Source organism: Hordeum vulgare, chromosome 7H (assembly GCF_904849725.1).
Source record: "Hordeum vulgare subsp. vulgare chromosome 7H, MorexV3_pseudomolecules_assembly, whole genome shotgun sequence".
NCBI classification, from domain to species: domain Eukaryota; kingdom Viridiplantae; phylum Streptophyta; class Magnoliopsida; order Poales; family Poaceae; genus Hordeum; species Hordeum vulgare.
The window spans coordinates 281,924,808-281,951,458 of NC_058524.1; positions in this window are offsets into that span (position 1 = coordinate 281,924,808).

Sequence of the window (26,651 nt, forward strand, 5' to 3'; positions counted from 1 at the left end):
AATCAAAGAGAAGACGGGCATCGGCGGAGGGACTTGACCGCTCTTCTCGCACATACCCTGAAGAGTGGGTCGTATTAGTTAGTAATGAAACAGACATTACACACATGATTTGGCTAATGTGGAAAAAAACTTACCACAAAAAGCTCGTACACGGCCCGTTGACCATCCTCATTCCGGGCCCTCTCCTCCTCAATCAATCGTGACGTGGTCTGGTCCCTCTCATCAAGAGCAGCCTGAAGAGCAGCCTAGCTTGCCAATCTCTCTTTCTCAAGAGCAGCCTAGTTTGCCGCTCTCTCTTTCTGAAGAGCAGCCTGAAACACCATTCCTCGTTACCAGAGTAATGATCTATGGTGACACACATAATGAAATGGATGAAAGTTTTCTTAGTCCATACAACTAACCTCGATGGCAAGATCGACTGGCCGTGGACGACGCGTTATCTCAGGACAGCTGCTCGACTAGCGCGCCTTGATCTCCGAGAGAGTGAGTGGACAACGTATTATCCCATCTGCAATGGCTATCGAGCCATGGGGCCTCCCGCCACCAGATATCATCACCAACTCTGGATCCAAAGGTTCCTGGCTCGGGTTAAAGTCATCCCCTTTCATAGCCTTCCTCGTGTCCCTGTATGTCACGAGCTTGTGGTGGGATGATATGTTGGTGAAGTTATTTGGATCATCCAGGTCAGACTCAGAGAATGCCTTCGCCTTCTTGTACGAGGCAGTATGGGCCATGCCATAAATGCCGTACAAGTGTGCCATCTTCATCTTATTGTGATGCGCCTAAAAGAGAGGAACAAAATATTAGCATGAAGAAGGAATTGCAGGAATCATGAAGCAAATCACATACCCAGTTTCGTCCGAACTAAAGTAAGTTGGCGCTGCCTTGATGGTGTGGCACACCAACCATTTGGCTACACCGATCCTTCGCCTTGTCGTGGACGGCTCGCCAGCTGCATGTGCACCACTCATCAACCAACGCCTCCCAACAATCCATCTTATCCGCACACCATCTCGGGGGCACCCGTAAGTTATTAGAAAGAATTTTGAGCGCTACGCCTATGAATGAAATCAAGAAAACTACGTAGAAGGACTTAATAATAGGTAATTACCTTCATGTATCGCTCCTTCTTCAGAAACTTTCCGCGGCAATCCTTGTTCTGCTTCTTAATACCACGCGTGGCGTAGTAGTCTCGAATAGCCTGCGGCCGAGCCTCGTGGCGTAAGTTCTGTAGTAACCGCCTACACTCGGCCTCGAGAACCTTGGCCGCCTCCTCCTCATATCCATCCTCACACCTATAGAAGGTATGCAATCAAACGTGAAAACACCGATTAGTACAATAATTAGCTATATTGTTAATTTTAGATTGTGTAAAAGGATAATTTACCCAAAAGCTCTTTATCACCATCTCGGCCCTTGTGTGGCACAAGACACCATCTATAATCTCCTTCGGCGGGGCCTGCGCAGCCTCGTAGTGCTCCCAGGAAAATCCTAGTGTAGGAACCTGACCCTCACCAGGCAACGTGACAAACCCCGGGAAATTTGTCCGGCAAAGCACACCAAGGACGGAGTTCGGCTTGCGGACTCCACGAGGGTATGCCCATCCCCTGCAGTATGATAAGGTCAACGCATTAGATATTTGAACAAACTTGAAGGCAAAAGCTAAAAAAAGAGTAAATGTACTTACCTATCTCCTTCAGGTTTAATCACCGGCCTCTGCTCGCGGGTAGCCGGCACGACCGGAGAGACGCGTACTACCACGCTTGTACACGGTGGCCCCGTCCACCTGCACATCGCCCTCACTATCCGTAAACTCATCCCCGCCATCCCCACCCCCTGAGCCACCCGGACACTCGGTCCAATCCGGCAACTCGGTCCGATCCGGCCAGGCATCCCATCCGGGCCTCTCCACGTCGAGTGAAGCCTCCGGAACCGTAGTCTCGTGGGCCGAATGCACCTCGACCCGAGGCTGATCCTGGACCGGAGTCTCATGGGACGAATGCCCGTCAACACCAGGCTCTTGGACCGGAGTCCCCGTAGCATCCTCCGCAAACGGGTCGACCATAGTAGTCCTATGCTCGGGTGAATGAACTGGTGGTGGTGGCGAGGACGGCTCAACAGTCCTCCTGGATCTTCCGCGGCCATCACCTCTCCATGTACCCTTCCCCTTCTTCCCTACCCGACCAGCACCTCTCCCAGTGGGCAATGCCGCCGACGAAGAAGAACCCACGGGTGGTGTCGTCAGACTGTCTGCCAAGGCTATACGGAGAGATAGGGGTGGAAGGGAAGTACCACACCTCGTGCGGGCGGCTGGGAAGAACCCGTCGAGCGATCTGGACAAGCGCCCACCATCTTTCAACACCTGGTGACCTGCCATGATAAAGATTAAAAGAAATTAGTATAACATAAAAAAATTGAATAACTGACATGAATAATAAAGATTAAAATATATATAATTTAAGTTGTGGATCTTACAAACTAATAATCATCATCAATAAATGCATCATCATCATCACTATCACGCATGTCTTCATGAATGACGTGCTCGTCGGGTTCAACGGCGTGAAGTTGTGAAAGGCCTTTCTTTAATCGTTGAAGCATTGACAGGTCATCCGCATCAGTAACCTCTATGAGTTCCAGGTCTTCTGGTTCCGGCTCAGGGGTGGAGACGGATTGATTGTCGCTCTCTACTTCCATGTTCTTGGGTGAAGCACGGCGGTTCTTGAAACGTTTCTTGGAAAGATGTGTTTCTTGGAAGAATTCTCTATCATATGTGTCTGGGTTAATGTGAGGTTCATAATCCTGTTCATTTGGGAGAGGTGGTGTGACATGTGGCGGCACTTCATAAACAACATACCAACCTTCCAGATTCTTATCCGTTTGGCACGCCCACGGTAGATAGAAAACTTGGGTCGCCTGTTGAGCCGTAATATATACATCGGGAACATCTAAATGGGTGTTTAGATTGATTTCGACTAGTCCTATATGTTCATGAGTCCTTCTAGTCTCCTTCGGCTGGAACCAATAACTTTTGAAGACTACGACGTTCGATGGGTTTTCACCATAGAATTAAAGTTCATAAATTGCTTCAACTCTTCCATAATACTCGATAACACCTTCGCCGATAACAGAGACACCACAATTTGTAGATTTCCGGTCGGGCATAGATAGCTCTTTGCCAAAGGTACGAAAGAGATACCCGTTGATGTTGTATTTCTCCAATGAACAGACCTTATAGTCAAAACCATTAGCGACTTGTCTCAATTCGGCGTCCATAGACTCTGAATTAGCCTACAAGTTTAGTATGAAACAATTGTTGCATTAGCCGCAAGTTAGACCAAGAAATGAAATGGTCCATTATTGATAATTACCGTTTGTTTGAACCAAGAGATGAAACCGGGATAGCCGCCTCCTGTCTTTGACAGAAGCTCATACTCTTCGACGGAATCATTTTCGATCACCGCTCCATCCGAGAATTTGGCGACGTAACGGCTGTTTGAAATATCTGGGAATAAGAGCAGTTCAAAGGAATTAGAAGTTACGGGAAAATGTGCCAAGAACTCACTCGATGTACGGCCGCACTTCTGTTAGGTTGTTGAAGATATACCATGAAATGTTCCGCCATTCTTCGACATCCAATGTTATTGGTTTCAAAGCACCGGCTGGTGCGAGCTTCCCTTTGAATGGGCTGAGGTTGGACCCACCTTTATTAGGGTCGGCATCATTGTGCCGAGGCTTCGGATTATGCAAATGATGATTTTTTGCTTCGTAGTGTGCTGTCACAAAGTTTGCCACCTCCTAAGTAATGAATGCCTCAGCCATCGATGCTTCAATTCTACGCTTATTTTTACATTTAGCTCGAAGGGTCTTCTGCATCCTCTCAGTTGCATAGCACCAACGATCTTGCACGGGCCCACCCAATCTTGCCTCGGTCGGTAGATGTAAAATCAAATGTTGCATTGGATTAAAGAAGCCCGTTGGAAAGATCTTCTCTAACTTGCACAACAACTCCGGTGCAAACTCCTCCATGCATTCTACCACGCCAGGAGACAATTCTTTCGCACAAAGAACACGAAAGAAATAGCTCAGCTCCGCCAGTACTAGCCATTCATCCTCAGGAATAAAGCCACGTAACATCACCGGCATTACCCGCTCTAGCCATATGTGCCAATCATGACTCTTGAGACCAAAGATTTTTAATTTTTCAAGACTCGCTCCCCTCTTTAGATTCGCTGCATACCCATCGGGGAACATCAAATGCATTTTGACCCACAAGATAATTTCCCTCATAGCTGGCCTTCTAGAGATTGAACCAGGCCTTTGGCTTCGACCACTTCTGCTTTCCTTTGCCTTCTCGCATGTTTTGTAACGGTCTATGACATAGTGTCTCTTGATCGACTCTAGCCTTAGTATTATCCTTTGTCTTCCCATCTATGTCGAACAATGTACCAAAAATAGCCTCTCCGATATTCTTTTCAGTGTGCATCATGTCGATATTGTGTGGAAGAAGGAGGTCTTTGAAGTAAGGCAGATCCCAGAAGCATGGCTTGTGAGTCGAGGCATGTTTTGAATTATACCCCTTGAAATACCCTGGACGCTCTGGATCAGGCTCGAGGGCGTTTAACTGATCCAGGATCTGTTGGCCTGTCAACGCAGGTGGTGCCAAGTTTTTTACAACTTTACCTTTGGTAAAGTTCTTCTTGTCTTTTCTGAACTGATGGTCAGGATCCAGGAACTGTCTATGCAAGTCAAAGCAAGAATACTTCCGACCCTCCTGCAACCAATGAAACTGAAGAGCTGCCTTGCATTGGGGGCACGGGAACCTTCCATGCACACACCATCCAGAGAATAGTGCATACGCCGGTAAGTCATGCATAGAGTACATGTACCACACATGCATTTTGAAGTTTTGTTTTCTAGCGGCATCGTATGTCTTGACCCCATTATCCCAAGCTTCTTCCAATTCATCCTTAAGCGGCTGTAGGTATACATTCATATTCTTCCCCGGATAATTGGGCCCTGGAATTATCAACGTCAAAAATATGTTCTTTCTTTGCATAATCTGTCCGGGGGGAGATTGATTGGAATGACAAATACAGGCCAACAACTATATTTGGTTGTCGTCATGCCGAAGGGATTAAAACAATCCTTGGCGATGCAGACTCGAGGATTCCTTGGATCTTCCGCTTTATCCTGATGCAATCCATCGAAATGTTTCCATGCTTCCTCATCCGATGTGTGTACCACCATCTTATTCCCATCCGCATCTAGTTCGGTTCTTTTGCCCAATTTGTGCCATGTCATCTGTCTGGCTGTCTCTTCGACCATGAAAAGATGTTGAAGTCTTGGTACGATTGGCATATACCGAAGAACACTAACTCCGATTTTGGTCTGCCTCTTCTCAAACATACCGTTGTCTACCACAATATACCTGCAAGACTCGCTATTGGGACAATAGTCCAAGTGTGCATACTCCTTTCTAAATAAGACACATCCTTTCTCACATGCATCTATCTTCTCATAGGGCATCTTAAGTACACGAAGTATTTTGTCCGACTGGTACAGGTTTGCAGGCATGACATGGCCTTTGGGTAGGAAGCGTCCAAATAGTGTCATCATCGCGTCGTAGCATTCTCTTCCCAAGTTGAACTGAGCCTTCGGAGCCATTACTTGTGCAATTGCATCCAGCTGACAGAGCTCAGTGTGCTCATAGAGAGGACGTTTTGAAGACTCCAACATTTCATAAAAGGCCTTTGCAGATTCCTCCATCTCATATTCCGAATCCCGAGCATCATCAAAGTCTTGCACCATGTCTTCGATCCCGGTACCATGCTCGTCGGTGCGACGACGGACCACCTCAGCTCTTGTGCATTGTATAGACTCACCATGAAATGTCCATACCGTATAATTAGGCTTAAAACCCCTCCTCTGCAGGTGTTTAATTATTACAGCCTCTATCGTCTTTTTATATTTGTCGCATCCAGGACAGGGGCAATAGTTTCTTTCCAGGCCATTTGCGAATGCGGCTTTCACAAATTCCTTTGTTTTTACAAACCATTCTTTCGTCATCTCTTTCTGACTAGGGTGACCGGTATACATCCACGCACGATCACTCATCTTGCCTAGCTACTAAAGACAGAAGAAATATATTTATATATAATTTAGCATTTATATTCATCGGTTAATCAGGTTCGCCATTTTTATTACGTCCACGCAACCTACACGCTAATAGGTAAAGATAGGTCCTAATCCCACCCGAGTATGTGTAGATTGGGTTCGTTTTCCCATGCTCTGCTCCGGATCCAATGCAAAATTTCGGCAGCACCTCCCCGTTGTTCTCCTAATACACGTCTCCGCAATAAACAGAGAGGATGTGCATCCGGAGAACAACAGGGAGGCACTGAGAAATTCCGCATCGGATCCAGAGCACTGCATACGGGAAAACAAACCCAATCTACACATACTCGGGCTGTCCATGGATAATGTTGAACAATTCGAAAGGATAGCGGTTATAAATATGCAAAGACATGCATATTTATAGATGTCGCCCTTTCGAACGGGAGACGCATACTGGTCATGCATACTGATAAATTGATTTAATTACCTAAATCTAGAAAGTTTCATCCGGAAACCGAGCCACAGTAAATGAAGGGGCGAGGAGGAGATGAAATTTGTACTGACCCACGAATGCAAGGGCGGAGCTCGTACAACGCACGGGGAGGTCTTCGCACAGTCAGACCTCACAGCGACGAGACAACTATCACATGTAAATCCACCTGATCAACACAAATATGCTAATTATGTCATTTTAGAAGAAAACAAGTTAAGAATATAATATTCATGAGCTAACCAAGGTTTTTATGACATTTTGTAGCTAAATGGGCTAATTATCTCATTGTTGGGGAAAATAAGGTAAGGAGAATAAGAAAGAGGAGAAGAAAGAGGAGGAGGAGGAGGAGAAGAAGAAATAAAGAAGAAGGAGAAGGAGGAGGAGGAGAAGAAGGAGAAGGCATTTTTCTTCTCTTCTTCTTCTTCTTCTTCTTCTTCTTCTTCTTCTTCTTTCTTTTCATTTTTCCTATTTCTTCTCCTTTTCTCCTCTTGTTGGAGCTAAATTATCTAATTATGTCTTTTTGGAGCTATATGGGCTAATTATGTCATTTTAGAGGAAAACAAGCTAAGAATATAATATTCATGAGCTAACCAAGGTTCTTATGCCATTTTGGACTTATTATGGCATTTTGGAGCTAAATGGGCTAATTATGTCTTCTGCTCTTCTTCTCTTCTTCTCTTCTTCTCCTTCTTGTTTTTTTCTTCTCCTCCTCTTCTTCTTCTTCTTCTTCTCCTCCTCCTCCTCCTCCTCTCCTCTTCTCCTCCTCCTCTTCTTCTACGTCTTCCTCTTCTTTCTATTAAGCTAACTAACTAACTAACCTAACTAACCAAGCCAACTAAACCTATCGCTAAACCTATACAACACTAAACAGCAAAAAAATAACAAAAACATAATCTACCACTAAGTAACTAAAAAAGAATCTAGCTACCACTAATTAATAAAACAGAATCTACCACTAAACTACCTACTAAATCTACTAATTAACTAACTAAATCTACCAACTAACTAAAGATAATCTACCAACTAACTAAACTACCACTAAATCTACTAATTAACTAACCTACCAACTAAACTATATATACCACGAAATCTATTAATTAGCAAAAAAGGAAAAAATACCTTGGTTAGTAGTGGGTAGCCGGGGCGGTGACGGTCGGGGCGGTGGGTGACCTGGCCGGAGCTGGTGGAGGAGGGGGTCGCGGGGGGGAGAGGGCACCAGGGCGAGGGGTGGCGCAATGGTGGATGATAGGGGGTCGCGGGGAGGAGGGCACCAGGGCGGTGGTTGAGCAGGGGCACGGAGAGGAGGGGCGGTTGTGGAGGAGGGGGTCGCAGGGAGGAGGAGGGGGCGAGCTCCGGCGGCAGGTCACCGGGAGAAGGGGCGGTGGGGGGCGCTGTCGTGGGCTGTGGGCACCGGGGCGGCAGCGCCAGGGGTGGTGGGGGGCGCTGTCGGGGGGTTGTGGGCACCGGGGCGGCGCCTAGGGGCTGCGGGGCGGCGACGGGGGCTGTGGGGACGGCGGCGCGACGGTGGTGGCGGTGGTGTGGATCGGGGGAGGAGAGAGAGAGTGACCGTTTGAGAGAGAGAGGGCCGGGGTGGGGGCGGGACGGCCGTTAGTAGAGTCATGAACTTTGTCGTCTGCTGGCGGACGGCAAAGGGTCTATACTCCTTGTCGTCTGCCTCTGGCATCTTTGGCGTCCGCCAGCAGACGGCAAAGAAGGGCGTAGTTTGACCTAATGTTTCCCCGGCCAGATGAGCATCTTTGTCGTCTGCTGGCCCCTTCTTTGCCGTCTGCGGCAGACGGCAAAGAATTGAGTGCTGGCAAAGACTTTCTTTGCCATCAGCCAGTTCTTTGTCGTCTGCTTTCTGGGAGCTGACGGTAAAGACACTCTTTGCCATCAGCCAGCAGACGGCAAAGATTTGGCAGACGGCAAAAAATTGATTTCCAGTAGTGTACCCCTAGTGTGACCCATCCGTCGTGTCGTGAGAACGAGATACGCGGCTCCTATCGGGTTCGTCGACACGTCGGGCGGCCTTGCTGGATTAGTTTTACCTTTGACGAAATATCTCGTGCATCGGGATTCCGGTGATGCTTTGGGTAATCTCAGAGTTGAGATATTCCACTAAGGAATCCGACGAGATCGCGAGTTTCGTGATCGAGGATTTCTATGCGGCTTGTGGTAATTTATGATGGACTAGTTGGAGCACCCCTGCAGGGTTAAATCTTTCGGAAAGCCATGCCCGCGGTTATGTGGCAACGTGGAAACTTTGTTTAATACTGGTTCTAGACAACTTGAAGTTAACTTAATTAAAATATGCCAACTGAGTGCGTAACCATGACTGTCTCTTTCATGAGTTCCTTCTCCGATCGAGGACACGGTGGGGTTATGTTTGACGTAAGTAGGTGTTCACGATCATTCATTTGATCATCAGTAGTTCACGTCCGCTATGCGTAGATCTTCCCCCTCTTTATTCTTGTACTCGTAAGTTAGCCACGAAATAAATGCTTAGTCGCTTGCTGCAACCTCACCACTTAACCATACCTCACCCATTAAGCTTTGCTAGTCTTCATACCTTTGGAAATGAGATTGATGAGTCCCCTGTGGCTCACAGATTACTACAACACCAGTTGCAGGTACATGTAAAGTTTACTTGACGCGAGCGCTTTGATTGTTCATTTGGAGTTTCTTCTTCTTCATCATCAATCTAGGAAGGGTTCCAGGCCGACAGCCTGGGATAGCAAGGATGGACATCGTTCTTTCTCGTTTGTTTTCGTCAGTAGTCGGACCCTGCTCTTCTTCATGATGTTTATGTATTGTACTGATGTGACTCTGATGTAGCTTATGGCGAGTGTAAGCCAATCCATATACTCTTCTCTTCAGTACATGTACTTGTAACAATATTCATTCTTGCGAAATGACGAGATGCGCTTCTATCACTATCGAGGCCCTCGCGCCAAAATAAGGATAGAATCGCATCTTGGGCGTTACACCAACACTCGGCTCGACGGCCCACTAATCGCGCAAGTTTCCTCCTACACCCTTCCAAGGCACTAACCTTCGCTCCTATCCGTCGCTTTAGTCGAACGTGAGTGTGTTGTAAGTACCGCAATACTTACAGTACCCGCCCCTAAAGAACTAGCTTGTCCCCAAGCTGGAGCATTTGGAAACTTGGCTTTGATCACTTCATAGTCTTCCCAAGTTACGGATGTAGCTCGAACTCCTGACCATTTGACCAACACTTGGAGGTAAGGCACATTTCCTTTCTTCATCAAACGACGATCAAGCACTACTTCCGATAGCATCCCGGACAGTGCCACATCCACTCGCTTGGGTAACACAGTGAACGCTGGAGTATGATCGGGTACATGTCCTTTGGGTTAAGACACATTAAATCCAAGATGGACCACGTTGTCTCTAGTTAAGTCTAGCATGTAAGCTGCTTCCCCAATTTTGTCCAGGATTTTATGTGGCCCAAAATACATCAGAGCTAACTTCGGGCATGGCTTGTTGACTACTGAAGATTGAGCATATGGCTACAACCGCAAGTACACCATCTCTCCTACAGCAAACACTCTTTCAGACCTTTTCTTGCCTGCAAAGTGTTTGTATTTGCAGTGAGCTTTTGCGAGATGTTCCTTTAGTGTTGTTTTGTGCTGAGTATGCTCATTTAACCAAGTTTGCACATCTGCATCACTAGAACTGTGATGACCCACTAACTGGCTTACATTGGGATCATGGCCATAGAGTGCCTTGTAAGGAGTGCAACCCAATGAAGAGTGATAAGTTGTATTATAGCAAAAATCTGCCTGGGGCAACCAATGCCTGTTTGGTTGGAGAATCATGCACATTACACCTCAAGTACATCTCCAAACATTGATTGACCCTCTCAGTTTGTCCATCTATTTGTGGGTGATAAGTTGTGCTCATGTGCAACTGTGTACCCCAAACCTTGGATAATTCTTTCGAGAAAGCACTAGTGAAAATTTTGTCTCTGTCAGCCACAATAACCAAAGGTAGACCATGCAACTTGACAATGTTGTTGAGAAAAGCTTTGGCTACTCATGCAGTAGGAAATGGGTGTTTCAATGGCAAGAAGTGACTCACTTTGGTGAAACGATCAACCACCACCAGAATGGTTGAGTATCCATCAAACTTAGGCAATCCTTCAATGAAATCCATACTAATTTCCTGCCAAGGGCTATCGGGTATGGGCAAACGTTGTGGCATGCCTGGTTTTTTTGCACAATTCATGTTTAGCCTGCTGACAGATACCACACTGTTTGACAAAAATTTCCACTACTAACTTTAAACCCTGTCAGCTGAACAATTGTTTCACTCTGTGATAAGTGGATAAAATGCCTGAATGTCCACCAATGGGACTTGTATGAAAAGCTTGGATGAGCTTGGTCTGTAGTCCCATATTTTCTCCTACCGAAATCTTGTCCGCATGCTTAATGAGTCCTTCTTGGAGCCGGAACCAAGGGCAAGCATTTGCATCCAAAGCCAATTTTGCAACATATTCTGAGCCAAAGGATCCATTGTATAGGAGTTTAAAATTTCTTGCAGCCAAAGTGGTGTACATATATATGGACTGAGCTGCAAACAGATGAGCCACTCTTGGCAAAGCATATGCTATTGTGTTTTCCACTCCTTGCTTATACTGAATGGTAAACTCCAGTCCCACCAACTTTGCCATTGCTTTTCTGTGAAGATCTGAAGTTAAATGCTAATCACCTAGATGGCACAAGCTCTGGTGATCTGCTTTGATGACAAAAGGTGCCCTAGACAAATAAGATCTCCATTTGTCAACTGCCATCATAATAGCTAAGAATTCCTTCTCACATATTGAAGTTTTTTGTCTAGCCACTCACAAAGCCTTGTTGTAGTAAGAAATAGGGTGTCCTTCATGAGACAGCACAGCTCCAACTCCAGTGTTGCATGCATCAGTTTTCACCACAAAGGTTTTTTTTAAATTTGGCAGAGCTAGCACAGGAGTGTTTCCCATAGCCTGTTTGAGGCTTTGAAAAGCCTGTTCTGCACATTTAGACCATATGCAAGCTTGTTTCTTGAGCAAAGCAGTGAGAGATTTTGCTAACAACTCATAGTTCCGGATAAACTTTCTGTAATACCTAGTTAGTCCTAGAAAACACCTCAGTTCAGTGACTGTTGCTGGGACAGGCCATTTGAGCATAGCTTCACTCTTAGCAGGATCAGTTGCTACTCCTTTGTGAGATATAATGTGATCCAAGTACTCCATGGATTGTTGAGAAAAACACATTTGCTTTCCTTTGCATATAAGCGATGTTCTTTGTGAATATCAAACACAAACTGTGTATGGTCCAGGTATTCCTCAAAAGTTTCACTGAAAACAAAAATGTCATCCATGAATACTAACACATACTTTCTGTTGGGGTCAACAAATACAAAATCCATCACACAGTGAAATGTGCCTCGAGGTGTGGCCAAACTAAAAGGGACTACTATGAACTCAAATTGCCGATGATGTGTTTTAGAAGTAATTTTAAACTCATCCTCTGCCTTCATCCTGATCTGATGGTATCCAGCTCTAAGGTCCAACTTGGAGAACCATTTAGAGCCCCCCAATTCATCCAGTAACTCATCAATCACACGCAGAGGAAATTTATTCTTAATACTTAGGGCATTTAACCTTCTGTAGTCCACACAGAACCTCCAGGTACCATCCCTTTTCTTGACCAAAAGAACAGTAGAGGCAAAAGAACTGATGCTCGGTGTGATCAAACCAGCTTTCAACATCTCTGCCACTTGTCTTTCAATCTCATCCTTTTGTAGTGGAGAATATTTGTAGGGCGTGCAGTTGACTGGTACAACATCACGGACCAGATGAATAGAGTGATCCAAGGCTCTATGAGGAGGAAGTGTTTTAGGCTCTTGAAATACTGTTTGATTCTTTGTCAACAGTTGTTTTCTGCAGGAGGTACTTCCACACATGGTGCCATAACAATGTGGTTCAAAATAGCTGCAGCCCACACATCATTTGCTCTTCCCACTTGAGGAGTTGTTCAACAGATATCTCTTAAAGTTGGTCTTGTTTTACTGGCAGGATTCCTTGCAGTCTGATTTCTTGACCTTCATGTTGACATTGTATCCATCTTTCAGCCCAGTGACATTTCATCATTCCCATTTCTCCAACCAATCCATACCCAGGATAATGTCATGCCCACCCAAAGGAAGAACTTGCATGGTATTGTTGAACCACCAAGTCAACTAAGGTATCATGTGAGTACATGATACCAGATCTCCACTTGCCACTCTAACTTGCAAGGGCATTGGCAGTTTCTCAGTTTTCACTGCTACCCTATTCACTAAAGCTGGATCCACAAAAGTGTGAGTACTGCCACAGTCAATAAGTATGAGCACCACTTGATTTTCCACTAATGCTCTCAATTGAATCATTTTAGGATGAGCAGCACGTGACAAAGCATTAGTAGAGATAGTAGAACATTCTTCAGAATTGTGAGTGACCAAAGCATCCAGCATTTCATCATAAATTATCTCATGAGGATCCACTAGGTCTGCAGCTTCTAATTGTCCCCCCGGGCAGAGTCTACTGATTACAAGTGTGGCATGGGATGAATTTATCCCCACATTTCTAACATAAACCATTTGCACGATTGTATTCCTTCAACTCCTTAGCTTTCTAGAGCTCTCTTGTAGATAGTTGTCCCTTACTTTCAAACTTTCCAATTGCGGGTTTCCCATAGTATGCTCTCGGTTATTTGTCTGTCAACAATAACTCTTCCTGAACAGAGGCATACATTGGTGCTAACTACTCCCTCTGTTCCTTTATCTAAAGTGTACTTTTTTTACTAAAATTCCAGAATGTAAGGTGTATATAGTCTAATCCAAGAGAATTCCATGTTTACACCTCCACCAGACACATATGGAAAGCTAACATCTCCTAAGCTAAAATCTTGGCCGATCAAAAAAAACATGATCTTTTACTATAGTTAATCGTCGTAGTTAGGAAAGAATCTTTTGCATGCAATGAGATCGTTGGTTATGCTATCCATTCTTTACCATCCTTCGTTGCCAGCATAAAAAACACAGAAATGCTACACATACAAAAGTTTACATAGGTTTTACAAAGAGGTGGATTTTGATTGGATATTAAGGGGAATGAGGACCCCACCCTCCTTGAAAATTAGGGGGGAGTGGTTAGTTAGAAAGAAAGAATCCTAGTCAGCATGTAACCTTATGTAACTCTTTGTATGTCTAACATTTTTGTAAAAAAAACCACCATTGGCCTTTCTTATCTACGTCATGGATGCGTTCACACCAAGGGAACAAGAATTCAGTTCAATGGTGCATGCTTTCAGCCAAGAGGAGGACGAAAGTGACAAGTCTTTGGGTCTCTTTAGTGAGGTACAAGACCGCCGCCAACGTTTCGCCGAGGATTCGTCGCCTTGGTTGTCCACCGACATCAAGCTCGCCAAACAGAATTCGCATGATGCGGCCGCAACCAATCTACCCGGTGTCCGACATGTCGGATTATTGCGTACAGATGGTGCTCAACATCCGGTCTACAAATTCTTTCAAGGCGGGTGTCGACGCCGTCAATAAGGCCGTGAAGTGCTCAGCGTCGGAACCCTACAGAACGTTAGACATAATTTTAAAAACGTTGTGTCAACGTTAGACATAATTTTTTGTTTACCATTTGAGCCTACAGAACATTTATACAAATGAGTTACTCCTTCGGTTAACAAATTACTCACAACAAATTAAGTGCGGCAGATTACTAACAATGGCATCAAACATGGACTAACTTAAGTTACTCGTGGAGTAGACTAACCATTGTTGTCGCCGTTGCCATCGAGTTTAGCTTGTACTGCATGATCACTCTCCGGAATAACGTCTTTGGCCTAGTCCACACGGATTCATGGGTTGATGTTCCCTGCTGGGCTAGTTGTATCATTGCCACTGCCATTTACTCCTTCGGTATTGTTCAAGTCCACACGGAATACAAGAGATGGAGCACCTTCGGTATGGTTGTCTTGCCACTTCGTGAGAGCTGGGCGCATTCTACCGCGACCAGCCAAGCCCAAGAGTCGCCGACCACGGTCATGTTTGGATCCTAGGGTTAGAGGTAGAGTGGGTTAGATTTGAGCTATCTAACCCTCAAAAATCCAAACAGGTAGGGTTAGAGTTGGTTAGATGCATCTAACCCATCCAAGAGGTGCTTTTTTGAGTTAGACTTAGGTGAGGACCAAAAAAAGAAGAAACAAATTCACCATCCAGCCGCACCAGATCCTGCCTCCCACCAACCCCGCTCCCGTCGCTCCCACCAACCCCGCTCCCGTAGCTCCCTCCCTCCTCACCGGACCGCGCCGCCGCCGGCCACCCCGCCCCGCCCCAGCCGCCGGCCGCAGCGCACCGCCCCGCCCCGCCCCGCCCCAGCCGTCGACCGCAGCGCCCCGCCCCACCCCACCCCGCCCCAGCCGTCGGCCTCAGCACCCCGCCCCGCGCCGTTCCGCCCCAGTCCGTCCCGCGCCGCCCCGACCCACCCGAGTCGCCGGAGCGCGACGGTCCCGTCGCCCCCAGCCGGCACCTCATCCTGCAGGTATGTATGTGTGTGTGCGTGTGTGTGTGTGTGTTGATGTTTTTTTGCTGAAAATATTAGCCTCTGAAAGTGTTCGTGTGACCCAGCTACAATGGACAGAGAAGATTTCGAATTTGTGGAGTTCGCACCCGTCGGCAAGCGGCCCAGCTACCCGTGCCGGTCTCGACCACAACTCTCAAGCTTCGGCATCGGAGGGGTTCCCGGGGCTTGGGATGTACGAAGCTTTTCTCCAGAGCGACGACGAGCTCCTCCCTCGATGAGGCAGGGCCGCCGGACTCCCTCCCTATCGGCCACCGCGTACCGGAGACGGATGGGCGAACTCGTCAGCACCCTTGGCCAGGCAACTGAACTTCGGCGGCTCCTCGTCGGCGGTAGCCGGTCGCGGAGGAGGAAGCAGTGGCGGTGGCGTTCGGCAGCGCGCCAACTCGGCGGCCGCGGCACCTGGCCGCCGTAACCAGCATACCAGCCGTGGCGGCCAGCGTGTACCACCTTCACGGGCATCGCGGAGTGCCATCCGTGGGCAAGCATCCGGCTCCGGCGCTCCCTTCGACAATGATGATGAAGAATTGGAGGACGATGTCGAAGAGTTAGCAAGCTTCGAAGGTCCACCGGTGAGCCAAAGGAATCGAGCCCAATGGAATGATGTTAATAGTGCTTCCTTGTTAGAATTGTGCATCGAGCAGCGTACAGCAGGAACGTATAATGGTACATTGATGAATGCTGAAGGGTACCAAGCCGTTATCGATTGCTTACTTGCTAGAAGGGGTTTGCTATATACACGTTTGCAGGTGAAGCATCAGATAGTCGTACTCAAGAACACATACTCTTTCTAGCGATTCATGCAAGTGCATACAGGGTTGGGGAGAAAACCAGATGGAATCATTGATGCTGACTCTGAATTCTGGATAACACACACAGAGGTACACATTTCATGCAGTGTGCTCTCATATCTTAACTAGTTTTACTTAAATTCTGAAGTGTGCTCTCATATCTTAACTAGTTTTGATTTTCCACTTTCATGCAGAAAAAACCATATCTAAGGAAGTTGCAGTGGGGTCCTCCAGCAAATGAGGAGTTGCTTGAACAATTGTTCAGAGGTTACACTGTGGATGGAAGCACTGCTTTTGTGCCTGGAGATGATTATGGTCAGAATCAAGGGCAAGATTTAGGGGCAGAAGAGGAAGAGGAGTTTCAAGTAACACCTACAAGTGCAAGCAACCAAAGGAGCCAGAGATGCAAGAGGTCATCAAGCACTTCAAGCACTCTGACCAGTCCAGTGAAGAAGAGCAAGAGCCCAATGGTGAAGATTGTGAAGGACATAGCTAGTACCTTCAAGGAGTCTGTCGCAGCCAACACTAAGCAAATGCAGAAACATGCAAATGAGAAGGCTGCATTTTCTGTGAAGAGGTGTCAGGAGTTGGCATTTGAGTGTGGCATTGAGCAAACAGTTGACTCCGTCTATGCTATGTCCAAGATGTTTGAAACGGAGTACCAAAGGGAGTTCTTTTGTGGCCTATTAACTCGCGAGCTTAGGTTGGGTTACTTCAAGAAATGATGCAGGGACAAAAATTTGGAGTAGTTTTTTATGGCCCACTATTCTACGATATGTTATGAACCTATTATGTTATGTTATGCTATGAACCTATTATGTTATGTTATGAACCTATTATGAACCTATTATGTGTGTTGAATTATGTGCGTACATATTATGTTATGTTATGTTATATTATGTGCGTACATATTATGTTATATTATGTGCGTACATATTATGTTATATCATGTTACATGTGTTATATTATGCGCGTACATAACATAACATGTTATATTATGTGCGTACATATCATATTACATGTGTTATATTACATGTTACGTGGTACAAATTCTGGTTTGGATTGGGTGAAGGACACACTAGCCCGGATACCCAATGCTATAACATGTTTAGGATTGAGAGAGCTTTGTTTAACAGGCTGCATAATACTTTGGTGCAATCATATTGCTTGAAGTCGACTACAAGAATGACATATGTAGAGGCTTTAGCTATGTTTTTATGGATTGTTGGAGCACCACAGTGAGTTAGACAAGCAGAGAATCGTTTTAGGAGGTCCATGGAGACAGTAAGTAGGACATTTAATAGAGTTTTGACATGCCTCCTTAGGTTAGCACATGACATAATTGTACCGAAGGACCCAACATTTTCAGAGGTGCACCAAACTTAGAAAATCCATCATTCTGGACACACTTCAATGACTGCATAGGAGCTATAGATGGGACACATGTGAATGTTGTGGTGGATAAGAGTAAGAGGATTCCATACTTGAACATGCACAACAAAACCAGTCAAAATGTGCTTGTTGTTTGTGATTTTGACATTAGATTTACATTTGTGATGTCGGGATGGCCTGGTTCAGCACATGACATGAGAGTTTTCAAAGATGCCATAACTACTCATCATCACAAATTTCCACATCCACCACCAGGTTTGCTAGTTGAACTGTCTTGCAACATTTTTTTTACAATTACACTTGTTCATCTTAGTATCACTGTGTTCCTTTCACATTATGTAGGGAAGTATTATGTGGTTGATGCGGGGTACCCAAACCCGCCAGGCTACCTTTCACCATACAGATGTACAAGATACCATGTCCAGCAATGGCAAAACAGACCGCCGCCGCAAGGTTTGAAAGAAACCTTCAACCATGCACATGCCAAAGTTAGGAATGTCGTTGAGCGATCATTTGGAGTGTTGAAGATAAAATTTAGAATTTTGTTGAACATGCCAATATTTCCAGAGGACAAGCAAACTAGAATTATCGTTGCTTGTATGGCTCTTCATAATTTCATTCGTGAGAGCAGAATTGCGGATAGGGAATTTGATGCCTGTGATGCCGATGAAAATTATAACCCAATGCCGGATTCTTCTGCGTCTGCATGGCCAGAAGACGAACCTCTTGTTGAAGATGTTAACATGAATGCCTTCCGTGATGAGTTAGCTCATGCTTTGTTTCATGGACTGTAATATTTTTTCAAACTTCGATTGACAACTTGTATGTTTAAGTGGGACATCAAATTTGTACGGACAAATTATTTTTTATCATCTTTTTTATACTTGATTTATGAGCGAGACAAGGCCACACAACGACCGGGCACACCAAATCCGGCAGTCAATATGGACAAAAGTAGCCAAATTATTAAAAAAGAGCATTTATTGTCAATCTAACCCTCTCATCCAAACACCTCTTTGGTTAGAGCTAGTTCAGATTAGTTAAGGGTTAGAATCTAACTCTAACCTCTAACCCGGTTAGAGTATCCAAACACAGCCCACGTCGAGCGTCACTGCCATCTCCGACGTCATTATCGTCACCTCCCCGGCCACGCCCGATGACAGAACCAACAAGTAGTGCTATACTCACGCGTTTTAGCACGTCATCTTGTGCACCGCGAGCAGTACTGACAGGTTCTTCTCCTTCCGAGCCATCCCATCCACCAGCAGCTTCCATTCTATGGCCAGAGTCATGCATGGACATAGGACCTGCGGCATGAACTCTTTGGTCACCAGCGGCAATGTTCGCGAGATGGCAGGGGAACATGACAGCCGTTCCCTGCATGAATACCTCACCGGTACGACGCGCACGAGTATCGATGATAATACGTTCATTGTCGAAGAGGTACGCTATGGTGGTACCAATCCGGATCGTCCCCGGATAGAAGGTCTCGCTACTTTTCCGCGACACCGTCGTGCGAAAGGACACCGGCCACCACTTGTCTGATGGATTCACCGGCAGCTTGCACTGCTTTCCGTCCTCTGCGTGGCGTTGTACACCGTCGCCCCGGCGATCGAACTGTCAGTAAATGATTATACAACAGGTCAAGTTTCAGAAAACAATTCTACTCCACTGCGTGATGCATACAGAATGAAAAAAGAACACCCGAATACTGAATGCATCCAGTACGTACTAGTGAAAACTGCTTTTCATCCACTGTGTGGCCGCGTCCATCGGCGCGTTGGCCGCGCCCGCGTGCAAACCCGTCGGTGCGTTGGTCGCTCCTGCGTCCACACCCGCCGGCGCGTTCGGCGCGCCCGCGTCCGCGGGCTCCCGCGGCTTGGTCCGGCGATGCACGTACGATGGCATCCTCAAGTTCTACATGAATCCATCAATTAAACATTCTCCAGCTATGAACAACGAAGTGTCCTATCGAAGGTCGGATTGCAAAAGAACATACCGTCGTCGGAGTCGTCGGAAGCTATCTACTCGTAGTCGTATCCAAGATCGCGTGCACTATCTTTGTTTTCCTCGATTGAATCCCAATTAGGAGCTGTATGTGAGTCTAGATCGACCATGTTGTCGAAGTATTTTATTTTCATGGCCACATGCTAGAAGAAGGAGAAGATGGCTAAAAGCACGGGAAGAAGGAGGAGGCAGATCCATTTTACTATAGCCGCGCCACGCCAATTCCCTCCAAGGTTTCAAATATGCATTGTGTTGGCGCCATGCAATTCCCTCCAGTTTTACTATAGCCGCGCCAAGCCAATTCCCTCCAAGGTTTGCTTCCAGATTTGATGGCATATCACGTTGCATGTACCATGCAAGGATGGAAGGATATCTACATGTGGTACCTTGCTTTCAGATTTTATGGGATATGGAGTTGCATGAGCCATGCAAGGATGGAAGGATATCCGCATGCGGGCTGTCAAATCGGTGGAATGGCAGCTAATTGATTTCCTCCATTGTACTAATATCAGCGGTAGTTTTGTCTCCACGGGTCTAAAATATGGTGCCTTGGTCACCGCGCTGGAAATAATGGGCCAATAGCTCCTGTGCGACGTCTTTCCTAGAAATTGGAAGCAGTGCGACATCTTTCGATGAAATAGCTCTCGTGCGACGGTTTGCAGGGAGAAAATAGCTCACGGCCACACATGCGATAAAATGTTAGTCAACTAGTTCAATTTGCGTTAAGTCATGTCTTACCTAATTTGGGCCAAAATTAATTAGCACCGCATCTCGTGAAACTACCCGACTAGAGCTGTCCGAAACTGCCCGACATCTTCAGCTCCTACGGCGGAGGAGCCCTCTTTCTCGGCGTAGCCCCCTTTCGGCGGCGCCGGCGGCCATGGTGGTGAGTGAATTCGATACTCTAGTCCCAATCCACTCCGCCTTGTAGATCTGAGCTCTCTGTTTTGCTTGGTGAAATCGATAGAAGGTGAGAGGGGGCGGCGCGGTGAGAGGAGCCCGTGGTCAGGTCGAGAAGGAGCCGCCAGATTCAGCTTCGAACAGGTAATGCGCCTCCCTTCCGCCCATTTTGTGAGTGCGATTGAAGGCAATCTTTGCTCTGTCTAACGCTGCCCGCCCGCCTATAACAGAGGGAATGCTGCTGAAACATTTGAATTTGCAATCAATTTCTTTCCATCGACGGCAAAATTAGTTGATGGTAGCATTGAGAACATCTAGAGAGACACAATTGTGAAATGGGAGGTTGATTGTGCATAAATTGATCCCAATGAGATACAGTCGATGGAAGAGAAGGCAGTGAGGAAATTGGTGGAGAAAATTGGGGAAACTGTGCTTTGGGGTCCAGAGCAAGAGGTTTCACTATTGCGGTATGATGATTTCAAAGGAGAGTATGTCAGAATTGAAGATGGTGAAGATATTGTTGTTGAAATCGATAGGCAAGAGGGCTGGGCAAGCCTCAGGGCTGAATTTTTTGCTGAGCTCGTTGATCTGAATATTGACTCGAAGGTAGGTTATGTGCCGTCACACTTGTCTATGCAGAAGGCAGATGATGATTGGGCTTCGCAGAGGCATATCGTTCCCATTATTACGGATCTAACAGTAATAGCCGATGGAGCTAATGCACATGCAGAAGAGGGAAATGTTAATGTTGTTGATTGGAATGCAGTTGAGTTGGAGGAGCCTACTGATTTGGTCATTGCACCAATTGCTGACACTGAGATGGTCAAACTATTTGGCATTCCAGTCGATGACAGAGATGAGGAGGAGAGGGATGAAGCTAATACAAGTGATAATGATGACAGAGAATTGAGTGATGTAGATGAACACTTGATGAAAGATGCTGCAGATGATGTAGATGATGCACATGATGAAGAGCTAGTGCATGTGTATGACAAGGAAAACCCTGTCATTCGAGTGGGGAAGTTGTGGCCAAACATGGATGAGTTCAGGTTGTCTTTCAAGACTTATGCAGTCAGACATCAGTTTGATGCCAAGACAGTTTGGACTGATAGAAAGAAGTTTTATGCTAAGTGCAGAGGTTTTGATGGTAGTGGTAGGAGGGCTTGCAAGTGGTACATATCTGCTAGACTGCAGCCTGATGGAAGTACTGTCAGGGTTAACCAAATCCCTAATAAACATACTTGTCTCACAAGTTCACAGAAAAAATCAAGCATGACATCACAGATTTGGGTTGCAGAAAAGATAACTCCAATTTTTGCCAAAACACCCAACACTACTGCAAAAAGACTCCAAGTAGACTTGGAAAAGTTGTACAACATTAAACTGCATTATACCACAGTGTGGAAGGCTAAACAAAGGGCAATGAAGAATTTGTATGGTGATTGGGCAAACACATTTAGGCTGCTTTTCAATTTCAAAGCAGAGGTGGAGAAAAGGTCACCTGGCAGTGTTGTCGAGATAGATACTGAGGTATCAGAGGATGGCAAGGTTTATTTCTCCAAAAATTTTATGGCTTTAAAGCCTTGCATCGATGGCTTCAAAGCAAGATGACGTCCATATTTGAGCATAGACTCATCATTTTTGACAGGCAAGTGGAATGGTCAGTTGGCAGCATGTAATGCTCTAGATGGACATAACTGGATGTTTCCAGTTGCTATTGGCTTGTTTCAGTCAGAGATAGAGGCTTCATGGACATGGTTCATGATGCAGTTGAAAAGATGCTTAGGGCTAGTGTCACCTTTGGCAATACACACAGATGCATGCAAAGGTCTAGAAAATGCAGTTAAAAATGTGTTCCCACATGCTGAGCAAAGGGAGTGCTTCGGCCATTTGTGGATGAATTTGATCAAAAAATTCAGAGGAGGTGAATTTGGGAGAATGTGGCCAGCAACAAGATCTTACACTAAACAGACACATTCATATCATCTTAGTAAGGTAATGGCAACATGTGAGGAGTTTGGTACATGGTTGAACACCTATCATTCTTTATTATGGTACAGGTCAGGATTCAACACCGCCATCAAGTGTGACCATATCAACAACAATTTGGCAGAAAGTTTCAACAACAAGGTGAAGCAGCTAAAAGATTTGCCTGTGCATGACATGGTTGATCAAATCAGGATCATGCTCATGCGGCTGTGGGAATTGAGAAAAAAGATTATTGATTGTCTGCAAGGTGATAAACTTCCAGCAGTGGTGCAACAGGTGGTCAACAGAAGCACAGGTCTTACACATTTGTCTGTTGAAAAATCATCACTGTGGGGTGCTGAAGTTAGAGATAACAAGACTCGAAGGAGGCATGTTGTTAACACTGAATTGCATGATTGCAGTTGCCTCGAATGGCAGGCCACTGGTAAACCATGTGATCATGCCATTCTATTCTTAGCCAGCCAACCAAAGATAAATATGCATCCATATCTGCATGAGTATTATTCGGTAGCAAAATTCAGAGCTGCATATGCAACTCCAATTCCACATCTTACAGATCAGGAACAGTGGCCAGAAGTGCCTCTTGAATATTCCATGTGTCCTCCTCTAACAAAAAGAAAGGCAGGCAGACCTAAACAGAGTAGATTCAAAGCATGGTTTGAAAAAGGTGGGAGTAGTAAGAAGGGCAAGAAGGACAAGAAAGATGCAAAGCAAAAAAGGGCTCAAAAGGGTAACAAAAACAGATGCAAAAGGTGCCAAATACTTGGGCACAGAGAGAGATCCAGACTATGCATTTTCTCTCCTCCTAATCCGAGAAAGTATGTGCTTGTTTATTTGTGTTTGTTCATATTCTGATTTTGTTTAAATTATAAATATGTGGCATGCTTTGTTGTTTTCAGGAGGAAGCTTCCAAGTCAGCCTATTGTTGTTGAACAGTGTTGGCCAACAAAAAGAGCAAGAGTGAGTGGCAGCAGAAGGCAAACAAGTCAGTGGATGGAACAGTTTGGTGCTGCAAGTGACGAAATTGAAGCTGTGCACACTGTCAAAACTGTCGAAACTGAAGCTGTGCACACTGTCGAAACTGAAGTTGTGCACACTGTCGAAACTGAAACTGAAGCTGTGCACACTGTCGAAACTGAAGTTGTGCACACTGTCGAAACTGAAACTGAAGCTGTGCACACTGTCGAAACTGTCGAAACCGAAGCTGATATCGAGTTTCATGAGGCGATAGCATCGAGTCCAGTGAAGAAAACCAAGATGATCAGTGAACTTGTGTGTGCAGTACAACCAAAAACAAGAAATGCCAAGGCGAAGAAGGGTACACGGCGTGGTCGGAAGAGATAGAACTGTTGATCATTTGAAATTTATGGCATGTAATAAAATTTGTTGGGTACCCACATGTTTCCATCAAAACTTGTTTGATTATTATTGTTTTCAAACTGAATTTCAAATTTGATGAAAAATAAAAATTTCGGTTTAAATTCAAATTTGGAGTAAGTTGAACTTTTGACTCGGGTATGATGTTTCAATGCTACCACAACAACTCAAATATGGTTGTTATGTCATCATTCTGAGCTCTTTTGTTAAGTTAGAGCCATAGTCATGAAAAATGTGTGACAAACGACCTCATGAGGTAGGGTAAACGTCATCTTCTTAAAGGCATTTTCGTGTAAATGTATATAAATCATGTTTATATATATATTTGGTTGCTATGCAACATAATAGGACTATGGGCACAAGTTTTTTATTTTATTTTTTTGATTTTTTTTGAACTATTTGTGCTCATTTGGAAAATAGTCAACTTTTTTACAAAAACGTTGACCGACTCAAAATCAAAGTTTATATTTTTGTTTGCTAAGTATGTGATGTAAAATGACAATGTGTGCTGGTTTCATATTTTTTTTTTTTGAATTAATTATGTTCAACCCTAGCTCATTTCGTCGATATCGTGAACGTGTGAATTTTGGTTTTAAACTTTGCATATAACAAGTTTCCATTTTTTTATAGCAACTCAGTTGAATAAGTACACAATGTGCGCTGGTTTTGTATTTTTTGAATTGTTTTTGAATTACTTGTGCTCTACCCTAGATCATTCCATCAATAACATGAATTGTGTGAATCTTTTTCATTTAAACATGGATATAACATGAATCAATTTTTTTATAGCAACGTAGTTGCATCAGTAGACAGTGGGAGAAAGTTTCATATTTTTTTGATTTTTTTTGAATTTTTTATGCTCAACCCTTGCCCACTGCAACCCTAAACCCCGAAAACCCCATCCTAAACCCCTCCATAGTACATTGTACATTGTAACAAAATCCCATCTTCTTGAAGGCATTTTCCTGCAATTGTATATATACCATGTTTATATTATTTTTTTATTTCTATGCAACATAATAGGACTATGGGCATAAGTTTTGATTTTTTTTTTGATTTTTTTTGAATTATTTGTGCTCATTTGAAAAATAGTCAACTTTTTCACAAAAACGTTGACCGACTCAAAATCAAATTTTATATTTTTGTTTGCTAAGTATGTGATGTAAAATGACAATGTGTGCTGGTTTTATATTTTTTTGATTTTTTTAATTAATTATGTTCAACCCTAGCTCATTTCGTCGATATCGTGAACGTGTGAATTTTGGTTTTAAACTTTGCATATAACAAGTTTCCAGTTTTTATAGCAACTCAGTTGAATAAGTACACAATGTGCGCTGGTTTTGTATTTTTTGAAATTTTTTTGAATTACTTATGCTCTACCCTAGATCATTCCATCAATAACATGAATTGTGTGAATCTTTTTCATTTAAACATGGATATAACATGAATCAATTTTTTTATAGCAACGTAGTTGCATCAGTAGACAGTGGGAGAAGATTTCATATTTTTTTGATTTTTTTTTAATTTTTGTGCTCAACCCTAGCTCACTGCAACCCTAAACCCCATAACCCCGGAAACCCCATCCGAAACCCCGCCATGTTTATAGCCGTCGATCATTGCTGAGTCAGCGGTTGGATCTGACCCCGCCATGTTTCTGATCCGCCCGTGATCCGCGTGTGCTGATTGGCTGGCGTGCGGGGATTTGGATCGAGGGCCCGAGTGAGGGCCTGTCCGTTGGATCTAGTCAGTTCGGTGAAGATCCGACGATTGGAAATGAATCGGTGCATGGATGTGGCGTACGCGCCTCTGACTTCGTGTGCTTCTTTGTTGCATGACACGCGTCGGTTTTTCTGCATGCATGCACGCGTCGCATCAGAGCCATTAGCAGCGCATCGAGGACCGTAGTCCGAATGGGCTCTGAATATGAGGGGGCGTGCTCGACGCGGTGCACCGACGAAAGTCTGAACGGCGGCCGTGCTCGACGCAGTCCTCGACGCAGTGTGTGAATCGGCGACGCACCCTTTGATCCAATAGGCAAACGCAAATGGGCGGCATCCATTAATTGCTGCAACTCAATCGACGAACCGCAACCGACACAGCCCAAAACCTGCTATTTAACCCTCCTCTGCCCCGTGCACATCTTCATCTTCCTCCTTGCCCTCCTCACATCCAAGCAACCGCAAGCCCCGGCATGGAGTTCCACGGCCCGACGTTCCAAGCGCCCGGCACCAGGCCGGAAAGGATGTACCCCGCTGGGGTCGTCGTGGAGAACCAGCTCCGGGTCTGGGCCATGTCGCGCTGGCGGGGTGGACGGGAGTTCGCGGGGCTCTTCCTTCGCGCCCTCTATCGCCACCTCCCTGTGGGAACTCCGCAGATGTTCACCATCGACGAGTCTCGCATGGGAGGAACGGGCATGATCGTCCGCTTCCGCAACCCCTACGACGCGTATCACCTCCTCGGCCGTGTCTGGTTTGGCGGGAACGAGTTCATCTGCTTCACCACCTACAACATCTTCATCGACCTTGACAGCATCTGGCCCAACGAGCACGCCATGCACACCCTCCCCTACAACCTCCCGCCGGCCGACGACAAGGAGTGAAGACGCGCGCCCGTCGCCCCTCCATGCCGGGTTTATCGTAGTTTAATCTTTCTTATCTATCGTATCAGTAATGTTAAACACTATCTTATCTGTAAGTTTATTGTAATCGCTCGTACTATTGTGCCCTACGTACTGTTGTGCCAGTTTATGTGATGCCCGTGCCCGTTTATATCGGGCCCGTTTATATCTTATCTATGTTGTGCACATCTATGTGTTTATCTGGGGCTATCTGTCAGTTTATATATTTATCAGTGACCGTGACGCAGTGCACCAGGTATTGGGCTGATGCTTTCTTCTCACCATTCATGGTTCTGTGTTTATCTTGTCACCATTCACCAGGAACTAATCTCT